Below are 7,501 nucleotides of genomic sequence, written 5' to 3' on the forward strand. Positions count from 1 at the left end.
CCACCCACAAATGCTCTATATAGGCCCTTGTCCTGCTAAACATTGTGGGACGAGTGTTCAAACTCACTCATATCTTATTGTAGACATAGCAAGAACCACAAATATAATTGTCAATCCATCGGACGAAGCTGACTCCACTAGTGCATCGAGGCTACAAGAGGTTGTCAATCTCTTGGAAAACAACAAAAAACTCGCATCTAACTAAGGCTACACTCAAATGACAGAAATCATCAAAAGCTAATCGCTCATCGGCAAGAAAATCACATTCGTTACAGCATCAAATGACATCCAAACATTACGAAACTTCTAGGACAAGGTTATAAGACCTAAGCACATATGATTATAGTCTCAAATCTCACTTTAGGTCAAGTGCAAAAATCACGATTATTAACAGCAATGAGTTTTTGACCTAGTCGTTTTCAACCTAGAAGGCATCTAAATGCTTAGCAATGATGCCCCAATACCCCGCCTATACTTAGTTTTTTGTTTTAAAGCTTAAAATCCTACTTATGATGAAATTAGGACTTGGTGATGCCAAAAGCTACGAAATACCATGAATTGCTTACGTCAATGCATAGAGCTCTTTGGGTTGACGGCTGGCGAGGCGGTCTTTTAGTGCATATAGGGCTTTCTCATATCTGATCTTTCTTTGTTTGGAACCTACAAGAATTGCATGGTGACCCTGTTTTTGAGCTCAATGGCTGAGTAGCCAACAAATTTGGAGGTAGTTTGCTTATCACTGGCCCAAATATCTTTGTTTGCCAAGTGAAGAACCCTGTATAGAACACTTCCTCAAACACCAACATATTGCTAGATGGCAAGAACATGCATCTGTTGTAAAGCCATAAAGGACTTCTTTGGGAGGTTGGCCACTTAGGTCGTAGCAAAGACCCTTATTGCCCTCAAGGAATGACATCCACGATGCTCCTACTTTCTCTGGCTTATGAAAAGCTTCAATGCATGTGAGTAGCATTCGGCAAATTTTGTAGAGCATGGCACATGAGGGATCATGGGGACTCTTGAAGAATGTCATGGTGCTTGTTAGGGTTTTCACCATGTATTCCTCCATCGATGTTGCCTACTAGTGCTGGAAATCTTGAATAGTTGAGCCATGTAGGCCACTTCTTATTCAGTGCTTCATGTTTTTGCCATGTCCTTACCCTTGGTACAAGACAAAAGGCTGGGTCTTTCTGTTCCGTATATGGTGATGATGGTCTGGGAGACATCTCATCATGTTCGTGTTGGGCTTCACTTTGTTGGACCCCTTCAGTTTGTCTCTGTTGCTCCGCCGCATCTTCTTTTACTTTTCTTTCAGCTTCTTGAGCTTCTTTTTTCTTTAAGGCTTCTGCTTCTGCGTACATGCGTCCAAGAGAATCCTTGGGATCTTATGGTTCCTCATGGCAGGATTCTTGGTTCGAGGGCCTCTTATATCTCTTGGAACCGAACTTGTCGGGTCCTCACCTATAGCTTAGCGGCTTCTTTTGTAAGTGTGTTTCTCTCTTTCAAACCTTGCCATCTTCTGTTGAGGTTCCTCTTGGTGTGAAACCACTACTTTTTTCTTCATTTCCTCTATTCTGGCTCTCCTCTCTTCACTATCCGAGCTTTCACTACTATGCGCTTCATGAGAGCTCTCTGTCGATTCTTCATCTGACCTGTAAACTCTCTTTGATGACTGTGTGGTTCTGGGAGATGGCTGTGCAGACACAATCCATGTGTTCTGATCTGGACAGATTGTCTGCCATGCCAATAGCATGGTATGCTATTATAGTCGGTACCTCAAGTGCACCCAGATACATGATCTTGCCCTCTTTCTTGGTACCCTTCAGCATTGATAGCACATATTGTGCGTGATCAATTGTTTGCTTGGTTGTCGACTTCAACACTTGGGTAAATGTAGTCGCAATTGCATGATTAGGTGTTGTGTACCTTGGTGGTCTCTTTGCTAGGAAATGGAAGTTCTGATGATACAACCGTGCTAGTTCTTCCACTTGTTTTTGGATGAGGTCGGCAAAGGTTTCCGTAGTAGTCTCCTTGGTGAAGGTGACTACTGTCTTCCTCTCATGGGCCCTCATCATCATCCCTTCTGTTGGCAACTTCAAAGCCTCGGCCACAATTTTCTTTATGATCACTACTTCGACTTTCTGCCTTTGTTGGTCAGTAATTTGGGATGATCCATCTTCCTTAATTGTAGACAAGATCTCATAAGCTTTCTGGAAGTCTACGCCACACTATTCTTGTGTTACCATACACATGTGGTAGTGATGTGTGTGACCACACTATGACCGCCGGGGCATTTTTTCCCTCTTTAGGAGGTTTTTACCCCCATGCATTTTATATACGCCCATCACTCTAGGGCTATCTATCTTTCCATTACACACTAAGAAACACACTCTCCATTGTGTGCCTTGAGCTTCCTTCATATTTTCCAAGCTCTGTGCGTTTCTCTGCAACCCTAATTCCAACAATTGGTATTAGAGCAGGTTGCATCCTCCCGAGCTTAGTCGCCAGTTTCTCCAGCACACGCCTGCTCACTTTCTCCGATTACAGTGAGGTTTGGTGAGTGTTTGCAGGTCAAAAACTATTTTTGATGAGTTGGTTGAGCTCAGTCTGCTTAGATTTCTAATTTGGGCTCATTTCGACCTCTGTTTCCACTATAGGCAAGTCTGCATATGCAATTTTGTCATTTTGTGCAGAATTTCTGTCAGTACCGTTTTCTGCAAAATGGGTGCCTTACAGTTTCTACGGTTTGTGCTATATAGCACGTGTTGTTCTCGCTCCATTTCTCCTATTTTTGGGCAGTTTTCACATTAGGTGCAACATTTACCATGGTTGACAACAACACAGATGTCTTCAGGATGTTTGTTGCTGAGGACAGGTTGGACGGGGACAATTACCCTATGTGGGCTTATATGATGCAACACGTTCTTGTGTCACAGGGAGTGTGGAATATTTTGCAGGGCATTGATGTACGTCCTAGTTCTGAGGATGTAGGCAATGTAGAGGATGTTGGCAGGTCTTGCTGCAAGGATTGAGGCTATTAGAGTTGTTTTGCCTACAGCAGAACAATCTCATTGGGAAGTGCACCATTGTTCCTCACATCCGTTCAGCAAAATCTGCAAAACAGGCTTGGGATATTTTGGCTGGTCTTTATGCAAGTCGCAATGAGGCTAAAATGGTTGTGCTACATAAAGAGCTGGAGTCGAAGATTATGCATGAGGAGGATGATATGGACACTTTTCTTGATGGTGTCAAGGATATCAATGAGCAACTTATTTTTGCAAGTGAAGTCATTTCAGACAGTTCCCTTGTGCAGACTGTTCTTGATGCCTTACCAGATTCTTACTAGACTTTTGCTAGTACTTGGAGACTTATGACCCAAGGAAATCCTGAAGTTGTCAAATTTGATGCATTATGCACATTGATGTTGCAAGAGTCACTTTCCAAAAAAAACAAGACTAGGAAGCATGTGCAGTTGAATAGGCTTTTATTGCTTCTCAAAAAAAGGGTGGTAACAGCAATGCAGCCACTTCTTATGGTTCTATTGCGAGTGGCGAAAATTCTGTTCCTAATGCTTTTGCTGGCAGCAATTCTGGTGATAAGGGCAAAAAGAAGATGCGTTTCCATTATTGTAAAGCTAATGATGACTTGATCAAGCAATGTTCTAAGTTGAAGGCCAAAGAGGCTAAGAAGAAAGAGGGTGGTTCCACTTTAAATGCTGGTTCCACTACAAATGCAGCCATTGTTGAGTCTTCTGTGAAAGGAGACTATGATGCTGATGTTGATACAGAATGGGCTTTTAGCGCAGAGTGCACTTAAAATCCTGTTGTCCATGATGCATGCTTGTCAGTTGCTGTAGATTCACATGTGTGGTATTTTGACAGTGGTGCTACAAAGCACATTACCTCACATCGTGAATTGTTCACCTCTCTCGATTATGTCCCTCATGGGAATTCAGTAACTTGTGCCAACAATGCCTCTTATCCAGTTCAAGCAATTGGAAAGATTGTGCTTACTGCTGCTAATGGCAGTTCTTTCACACTTGTTGATGCACTTTATTGTACCTCGGATCAAGAAGAATCTTTTGTCTGTATTTGCACTTGCTAGACTTGGACTTGTAGTCAAATTTGTGGATGACAGATGTACAGTTCATGATCTCAGTTTTGGTGATGAAATCATTGCATCAGGGCTTTTGTGTCGTGGGTTGTATAAGCTCACTTTGTATGACAAGTGTGGACAAAATGTTGCAAATGCAGTTGCAGATTCAAGGGCTATTTCAGATGCAAAACTTTGGCATGCACGTTTTGGTCATCTGAATTTTGCCAGTTTGCTGCATTTGCAAAAATGTGATATGGTTGCTTCTTTGCCACCTCTTGAAGCACTTATCAAACATGTTTGTGAAGGCTGTATTTTGGGTAAGATGCAGTGTTCTAAGTATGGTTCAGTTCGGGCCACAAGCAGGTTGCAACTTGTGCATAGTGATGTTTGTGGGCCCATGCAAACTCCGTCCTTGGGCAATTACCTTACTTCATGACTTTCATTAATGACTACTCTAGGCATGCATGGGTATTTCCGCTTAAAGCAAAGTCTGAAGGTATTTATGTGCCTCAAACAATTTTTGGCTATGGCTGAAAATGTATCAAAATGTACTATGGGCACCCTCCATTCCGATCGAGGGGGGGAGTATATGTCTCATGAATTTAATGCATTTCTGGCTAGTCATGGGATAAAACACCAATGTAAAGTGCCTTATACACCTCAACAAAATGGTGTTGCTGAGAGGAAAAATGTCACTTACGCAAATGGCACGATGTATGGTCAAAAGTCAAGCTTGGCCGCATTCTTTTTGGCTTGAGGCCATCATGTGTGCCACTTATGTACTAAACAGGTGTCTTACGAAAGCTTTGTATTCTTTTACTCCATATGAATCATGGCATGATAGAAAGCCTTCTATTGAGAACATGCGTGTTTTTGGTTGTTTGGCATAATATGCTTTGGTGCCACAAACATAGCGTAGAAATTTGGATGATAAGGCTGTCAAATTTATTTTTGTTGGTTATAGTGCTAAAAGAAAAGGTTACAGGTTGTATCATCCGCAAACAAAGCGTATTTTGGTTTCACGAGATGTAGTGTTTGTGGAAGATTCTGTTCAGCCCTTGCCGTCATGTACTAGAGACAGTAATGTAAGCTCACAGGACATTTATGACACTTTGTTGCCTCTTTTTAGTGCTGGAAATATGAATGTAAGTTCTAATGAGGCAAATGTTTAGCCTATGGGGGTTTCTAAAAATGTTACAGATCAACCTATTACTGATGCAGATGTACATGATGTACTTGATGAGGAAAGGGCTGAAACTGAGCAGGCTAGAGGTATGCCAAAATGGCTGGTGCATACATTGCGTGACAGTAAATTGGATGCACATTTTTCTAGTCGTACTCGTTCAGGCTCTCGCCACGCATCTTATGCATCAAATTGTTATGCTTTGGCTATGTCTGGCTTGCATGATGTTGAGGAGCCTCTGTCTTTTGATGAAGCACAAAATTCAGAGAAATGAATGGCTACCATGCAATCAGAATATGATGCACTTATAGAAAATGACACATGGCCTTTATGTGATTTGCCTCCTGGCAAAAAGGCCATTGGTACAAAGTGGGTGTACAAGATGAAACGCAAGGTGGGTGGTGAAATCGATCGCCATAACGCTCGACTTGTTGCAAAGGGTTCTGCAAAGCAAAAAGGCGTAGATTATGAAGAGACTTTTTCTCCCACTTGTCGTATGAGTAGTGTGCATTTTCTACGTGCATTGGCAGCTCATTTTGGTTGGGATGTACATCAATCAGACATTGTTACTGCTTTCTTGAATGGTGACATATTTGAGGAAGTTTATGTAACACAGCCTCGTAGTTTTGTCAAGAAAGGACAAGAGGACAAAGTGTGCAAATGTAACAAGGATTTGTATGGGTTGAAGTAATCTTCTCGTGCTTGGTATGAGAAAACTGACATTCATTTGGTCAAACAAGGCTTTCGTAACAGTCCAATAGAAAGCACATTGTATGTAAAGCGTGAAGGATATGTACTTCTCATTGTGGTTCTTTATGTAGATGATTTGCTGATCATTGGACCAAATGAGAGACATATTGCTGAATTTAAGGCTGATTTGAATGCTACTTTCAAGATGAAAGATTTCCGATTGTTGCATCATTACTTGCGTATACAGTTAAGCAGTATGATGGTGGTATTGCCTTGTGTTAGAAAAGTTACATAGATACATTTCTATGTAAGTTTGTACTTGAGGATTGCAAACCTATTGCCACTCCCATGGAAACAGGTTTGAAATTAAGTCTTCATGGTGCTGGTGACCCTGTTAATGTCACTCTTTACCAAACTGTTGCTGGATGCCTCATTTATGTATGCAACACGAGGCCAGATATTCAGTTTTCACTCTCACAGGTCAGCAAATTTATGCATAGCACAGGGTCTAAGCATTGGCAAGCTATCAAAAGGATTTTTCGCTACCTTAGTGGCACTTTACATCTTGGCTTGTTTTATCCCAAGGGGGGATCATTGCCGCCAAACTTACATGCCTTTTCGGACTCAGATTGGGCTGGTTGTTTTGACAAGAGAGTGTCCACAAGTGGTTTTTGTTTCATTCTTGGCAGTTCATGTATATCATGGTTGAGCAAGAAGCAACTTACTGTGGCCACTTCGAGTTGTGAGGCTGAGTACAGGGCAGTCTTCACAGCTACGGTTGAGTGTGTATGGCTTAGACGCCTTATGGTTGATTTGGGTGTTGGACAGGACACTGCCCACACTATGGTTGATTTGGGTGTTGGACAGGACACTGCCCACACTATGTACACTAACAGTCAAAGCGCATTGGTAGTTGTGAGGAAGCCAGTTTTTGATGCTCCCACAAAGCATATTGAGGGACATTACCACTATATCAGGGAGAGGGTCTCAACAGGAGAGTTGAGCTTGGCTTATGTGCCAACACAGAACAACCTTGCAGATCTTTTCACAAAGGCATTGTCTCATGAGAAGCTTGAAGCTTTCCGCAAAGCTTTGGGCTTACTCCCCTTTGTGGACTGATCATGTCCTCACGGCATGGCACTTCCCTTTACTCATATGCCTGTTCTCATTCACTGCATCACTCTAGGGGGGATTTGTTACCATACACATGTGGTAGTGATGTGTGTGAACACACTAGGACCGCCGGGGCATTTTTTCCCTCTTTGGGAGGTTTTTCCCCCCGTTCATTGTATATATGCCCATCACTCTAGGGCTATCTATCTTTCCATTACACACTAAGAAACACACTCGCCATTGTGTACCTTGAGCTTCTGATGGGGGCTTTTCACAAGCCAAGCTCTCATACCCCTCTTCTCTCGTCCCCACCCCATGAAAACCCCCTCTTAGGGAGGGAGTGATAAAAGGCATTGGAAAAAGTAATAAAAAACTAAAGTATGATTATGTAAATATATAAGAAAGGTAAAATAGGCTACC

At 42.2% G+C, this 7,501-nt stretch overlaps 1 pseudogene; it reads left to right on the forward strand.

Annotated features, from left to right (window-relative positions):
• Positions 1-1,150: 1,150 nt before the first annotated feature.
• Positions 1,151-6,971, forward strand: LOC147434495 (uncharacterized; annotated as a pseudogene).
• Positions 6,972-7,501: the final 530 nt, after the last annotated feature.

The sequence above is a fragment of the Adiantum capillus-veneris genome, chromosome 19, assembly GCF_014529385.1.
Source record: "Adiantum capillus-veneris isolate H3 chromosome 19, ASM1452938v2, whole genome shotgun sequence".
Taxonomy (NCBI): Eukaryota; Viridiplantae; Streptophyta; class Polypodiopsida; order Polypodiales; family Pteridaceae; genus Adiantum; species Adiantum capillus-veneris.